This window comes from Herpailurus yagouaroundi, unplaced genomic scaffold (assembly GCF_014898765.1).
Source record: "Herpailurus yagouaroundi ecotype Mexico unplaced genomic scaffold, PumYag 163, whole genome shotgun sequence".
NCBI lineage: Eukaryota > Metazoa > Chordata > Mammalia > Carnivora > Felidae > Herpailurus > Herpailurus yagouaroundi.
The window spans coordinates 57,467,404-57,474,071 of NW_024412404.1; positions in this window are offsets into that span (position 1 = coordinate 57,467,404).

A 6,668-nucleotide genomic window follows, 5' to 3' on the forward strand; every position below is an offset into this window, starting at 1 on the left:
AAAAGTATAACTTTGGGAGTAAATATGAAAGACAGTGTTGATCAAAATTTATTTAAAGGGTGATTTTAAAGCAAAGATAATGGCAATGTGCTGTGGGGGGTTATAACATACCCAGAAGTAAGATATATGACATCGTAGCCCAAAAGACGGGGGCAGAAATGTGAACGGCCTGTTAAAACCTTACACGTAAAGTGGCGTAACGTTAATTTAGTGTATATTATATTCAGGATGCAAATTGTAGTCTTTGTGCAATCATTTAAAAAAAAAAAGAGTTGGTTAAGCATCCGACTCTTGATTTCAGCTCAGGTCATGATCTCACGGTCATGGGATCAAGCTCTACATCGGGCTCCATGCTAAGTGTGGAGCCTACTTGGGATTCTCTCTCCCTCTCTCTCTGCCCCTCCCCTACTGGCATGGGTGCTCTCTCTCTCTCTCTTTCAAGAGAAGGAAACATTAAAAAAGGAAAGAAAAGAATAGGATATTCTCTCTCTCTCTTGAGAAGCGAAGAGATGTGCCACCCAGATGTGCCTTCAGCATGCGGACACTCACCCCCTACCCCAGTTCTACAAGAGTTCACTACCACGGCTTCTTGCTGAATTTTTTTTTTTCTTTTTGGAGAATTGCCCTTGGCCCTGGAAAGCAGCCTCACCCAAGGTTACCTCCCTTTTCTGGGGGGCAGCCTGCATCCTAGAGGTCCAGCCTCTGTGCCTCGGCTGGGGAGACTCCAGCTCCAGAGTCCGTGGTCGGATTGGCTAAGGCCCTTTGTCGCAACAGGATCGGGTTCAACTTCTCCCCTCGGTCTGCTTCCGCTCCCCCCACCCCTTTCAGGTGTCGGTCCCGAGACTAGTCCCCAGAAAGCACCGCACGCAGTCTGTTTGCTGGGGAAACTGACCTATGGGCCCAGGTCACCTGCCAGCTGCTACGATGAAAACCTTGTCACCTGGGCTGAGTAGCTGTGCCCTTACCAAAATTTTCACTGGTGGTGAGCTAGGATGCCATACCTGGGAGCGGAACGCGCTGAGGGAATGCTCAGGTGTTTAGAATTTGGGGGAAATCGTAATTAGAAACACTATAGAATCAGAAGGTTGCTGCCAGAAAGGATCAGTGCACTGGAGAAAGGCAGTAATGGACCATTGGTTGTTAATCAACGTAAGGCAAAGTAGGAAAAGCAGAGGACATCTTTGGCAGTGTATGTGGAGACCCCCGTCTTCGGCAACTGGAGGGCAGAGACGGCTGCGAGGCAGGCCCCGGATTTGACTCTGGGAGAAGATGTGCCCAAAGGAGCAGGGGAGTCTCAATGCCAAGGTCAGGACTTTGTGGGGAAGGAGCGGGAAGGGGCTGGCTGGGCCGACATATTAAAACACTTAAAACCCCAGATCACCTGGAATTCTCTAGGCCTGAAGAAGCATCCTGCTCTTCTCCTTACAGGCTGCCAGCCTTTGCATGAAACACAGATGAGGCCCACTTTGTAAGACAACGTGTGACAACTCTCTCCCACGCCTCCCCTTGCTGCCTGCAAACCTCCCAGCTCCCCTCCTGCCTCCAGACCAAGAACGAAGGTCCAGTCACAACAGAATCTGGCCAGGGAGGTGTAGTCCTGCTGGTGGAGGAAAGGGAATATAGCCCTGATATAGCTGTGGGTCCCAGCCAACATGTGCCTGCAGGAGTCATGGGTTGTGTGTGGGAGTGGATGGTGAGGGCGCAGGGCATAGGAAGACTCAATGTGACGTTGGATAGGGAAGGTGTATGTAGATGGAAGTACTCTCCGTTGACACAGCATCTAACATTCTGGCAAGGGACCCAAGAGATGGAGCTGGTCCCCTACCAAGTTGGCTAAACCAAGTCAAGATGTCCTCATCTGTCATGGCAGATGGTGGGGGAAAGGATCCAAAGGCTTGGAAAAGTGGACAAGCTAGAGTGGTTACGCTACGTAAAGCCAGAGAACCTGACAGCTGATACGTTCCACAAGAAGGCCTGGAACAACGTTGCATTCGCCGAAGCAAAAGAATGCACTAAGAGGGCATCAAGAAGCTCCATGGGAGCTCTCCTCTGAAGGTCAAGGCTGTTGGTGGAGATCCTGATGCAGAACTGAGCTCCCTGGTAGCAACGAGGATGATAGAGGCCAGGGAGTAGCACTTACCATTAGACACAAGGTGAGTCAGTGTAATTATCGTGATGAGCACCAAGGTGGGGCGTGGCAGTTAGAGGGATGTGACCCGCAGAGAGCGATGGAAGTGGTTAAATGAAGTTTGCATTCTGAGGGGAAAGACAGACAGGCAGCCAACGAGGGTATTGCACAATCTATACGGCCACAATAAATCAAGGATGGATAATCGGGAGGCCAAGGGCAGCCCTCACAATGTAGTTAACAGTCCTTGTCCACTTTCTCACACTTGGAACAGACTGGAGGTGATGCTGGCTTTCCAGTTCTTCCTACAGCCATTTACTTGGCCATCTGGACTCTGCTCACATATTTGAGGATTTGTGGACATAGGTTGCTGCTGACATTGATATCTGAGGACCTGAAACATGATTATGCCTCCCATTAGGGGGTGAATATAAGGCCCAGATAATAAATAATGTCCTGGCTAAGGCCTGGTTCACCGTGGGTCCATTTGGGTCTACAGATCCACCCAGTAGTTATTTGCCCACTCTCTGAAGATACCATTGGAATTGGTAAGTGGCAACTCCCCCTACACCCGCCACATAACACACATGTTGGTTCCTTGGCCTGTGGGGTTATGGTTATCATAGTAAGGAAGGCCAAGCGGAAGCCCCCTGGAATCTCCCTCCTCCCAGCCCCCCGCCAAGACAGTAAACCCCCCAAAAATGTTCATCTCGGGGGGGAAGTTGTGGAGAACCAGAAACACGTGAAGAATGCCGGGGTGGTGGCCCCATCCTATTTTAACATAATTCACCGGTTTGGCCCCTGCAAAATCCAGACAGATCCTGGAGGATTAATGTGAACTCGGCAAGCAGGAACCCCAGTTGCAGCTGTGACGCTAGATGTGCTCTCTTTGCTCGAGCAGATTACGTGGCCTCGAGCACACGGAGTGGAGCCGTGGATCAAGAGAACGTACTCCTATCTGAAGGAGAACCAGAAGCAGTTGGTATTCACAGGAGATAAACCACCATATATATTTATGATCTTGACCCAGTGTTATCTTAGCCCTCCCACCCTTGGTCATAATGTGTTCTGAAGGGATCTGAGCTATCTGGCCATTGCACATACATCACATTTGTCTGTTACATCAATGACATCATCTTAGTCCAAACAGATAAGCAAGCAGTGGATATGGGAGGCTTTGGTCAAACACATGAACTCCTGAGGGTAGGAGATAAGCCCAGTAAAGATTTAGGGATCTACTACATCAGATCTGATTACCTGATGTCATGAGAAACTCTGGGGTGTGGCAAAGGCGGAGGGGAGTGGATTCACTGAAAAGAGGCCACATGGAACTTTCTGGGGAGATGGAAATACTCTATACTTTGGGGTGTGGATTACACTGGTGTATGTGTGTGTGTGTGTGTGTGTGTGTGTGTGTGTGTGTGTGTATACATACATATATTTGTCAATACTTATCAAACTGCATGCTTAAGGTTTGGGATTTTGCTGGATGTAAATACTTCCATTAACAAGGAAGAAGAAACAAAGCCAAAAATTTACTGCAGGATCTCCATGTTTGGAGGAATGTAAGACTAACATTTTAACACCTTTTCACTCCCCCCACCCCCACCCCAACGGATATACCTGTTTAAGGGAACGATCAACTAGGTTGTTTGGGTGGAAACCCCAAGGCTTGTGCTTCCCCAAAGGGAAGACTCTGAATGAGTCTCCAAGACTCATAAGGAGCTAAGGGACCCGCCGCCCTGTCCTGATCCTGGCGATATAGCAAGACCTTGATCTGTAGAGTGGTTGGCACAGAAATCAAAGGAAAAAAACAGGTACTTCCGGGAGTATGCGACCCAGGAAAAGTTCCATAAGGGCAATCACAGAGTCTAGATTTAGGACGGCAAGGCTCACCAGGTGCAGACAGAAGCATCGTTACATCTTCTGGCATTGAGATAGTGGTTGAAATCACAAACATTGAAACCAAACTGGGCTGTATTCCAGTCCCAGTCTTGTTGCCCAGTAACTGGAGATTCTTGGCAAGTGAACTTCCCTGAGTCTCAATGTCTTGATCTGTAAACAGGAAACACTACAAGCTTCCTCACAGAATTGTTTCTATGCAGAAACAGGAGATGGTAAACCCTGAGCATGGCGCTGGGCACTCCATGCACGGTTGTCTTTGTGACCGCTGTTTCTACAAAGAGGGCCCAATGGACACACCAGTTTGGGCGTTGGTGGGCCACACCAATTTGGGTGGCAGAAGCCAGTGCTGTTGCACGGTACTGACACCAAAGAGAGCACTTTGTAGAAAGTGGGAGACAGGAACTCAACAGGAGACAAATATAAAAATGCCACACGGACTTCTGGGAAGTGTCACCCCACACCACAATACATGTCAAAGATGGCAAAGAGTCTGCTTTAGTTTTGTCCAGGGCAAAGAGCTCATGGAAAGTTGAGATCAACTCTTTCTGTCCTTTCTTGCATCTGTTTTACTTGCTCAGAATGATCTTCGTCATGAAGAGGGAAGAATAGAACATGTAGGGGACTCATGACCTCTATAGTCAGAACAGGCTAAAAATATGAGTCGTCCTCAGGGGAATAGGGTTAACTCTGGGGATGATTGATTCTCTAATGCTTCAGTTATGCAGAACTCTGCTATCTAGCAACTTCTTGCATCCGGAATGTTCGAGAAAATTTAGAAGTAAGTTCAAAAAAGAGCTCAGGAGTTAAAAGAGAAGTATCAAAGTTGACTTAACGAGATGCAGGAGGGAATAGGCTTTTCTCTGGCCACCCGGCCAAGCTCACCTGTTCGTGCTTTACCCCAAGCTGTGTGATCTGCTTCCTCATCCCCACCGCATGGGGACCTCACAGAGGCAAACACAGCAGTCTCGGTGAGGGGTGTGAATAGCAGAAGGCAAAGGAGGCAAGAGAGAATCAGCAGAGAGCAGACATCAGAGGTCAAGGACGGCAGCCTGGAGCCATTCTGTGGGAGGCAACAGGCAGGTCCCTGATGGAAGCAGTCTGAGTTCCAGGAGACCCTTTCTAGGCCTAGAGCCCTGAAATGTTCACCGTCCAGCTGACAACTCAGCCTTGGTCCTGGGAAACCGATGCAGATGAGTTTTGGCCGGCCACCTCCACTGGTTTCAAATAGACCCAGCAAGGTCTGCGCTCATACAGATAAATTTCACATTGTTGCAACAAACAGAACAATAATGCATACAAAGTTCCAATGAGAAATTTTTGTCCCGAAGCAGGGCCCGCAGGTGGATTAACATTGTAGCTAAAGGCCAGAGAGAGAGAGAGAGAGAGAGAGAGGGTTGCCCATTCTAGATACTTCCAGCGGGGACTTACAATTGGATGTCATCACCACTGTGGTAGCCTGAATAACAGCCCCCAAAGATATCCAGGCCCTAATCCCTGAAACCTGTGTTCGTTACTTTTTATGGCAAAAGGGGCTTTGCTGATGTGATTGGGTTAAGGGCCTTAAAATGGGGAGATTATCCTGGATTACCTGGGTGGACCCTAAATGTAATCAAAAGGTCCTTATGAAACACTTGAGGGACACGTCAATCTTAGAGAGAGATTCAGCCCCAGAAGAGGAACCGGCGACGTGCCGACAGGAGCGGCGAGAGAGAGGGAGGCGGGTCAGAAAAGGCCAGGCTGCCTGCCGGCTTTGAACATGCAGCAAGGCGCCAAGAGCCAAGGAATATAGGTGGCTGCGAGAAGCTGGGGGGAAAAAAAAACAAAAACAAAAAACAAAAAACAAAACAAAGACAAGACAAGATGGTCTCCTGGATCCCCCTGAAGGACCCAACTCTGCATACACCTGACCTTCAGCCCAGTGAGACTGACATGGGACTTGGGACTTCAGAACTGAAAGGCAACCTGTGTTGCCACATTGCTAGGACACAAATACCACTACCTACTACTTCTTTCCAGAGAAAGATCATGAGAGGGGTGCAAACACCTCCCCTTCGAACCACACACCCAGTTGTAAACCCGATTCTGTGTCCGCTTCCCCAAATGTTGGCAGGGGCAAGGGGAGTCCAGTGCTGGTCAGATACGTGAAAATCGAACTCATGGTACGTGCAGACACCGATCCCATACAAGAAGCAGAGGGATAAACCCAGTGTAGCAAGATCTAGAAGATGCATACGTCAGTTTTCAAAATCATCAATGGCCTCCAGATCTCTCAGTGGCCCGAGTTTTCTACTTCCTGTGTTAGTTTTTCTGCTTTTTCCTTTAACAGGTTGATTGAGATAGAATTTGCATACCATGTAATTCACCTTATTAAAGTGGGCGGTAATAGTTTGTAGTGTTGACAAAATCGTGTCACCACGATCACTGTCGAATTCCAGAACATTCTCATCACCTTAAGAAGGAAGCTTGTATCTAGGAGCAGTTACTTTCCATCCCTACTCACCCTCCCTCAATGCCCAGACCTGGGCAACCACTAACCTACTTTCAGTTCCTACAGACGTCCCTGTTCCAGGCATTTCATGTACATGGAATCATACAACAGGTGGCCTTGTGTCTGGCTTCCTTCACTGAACATGAT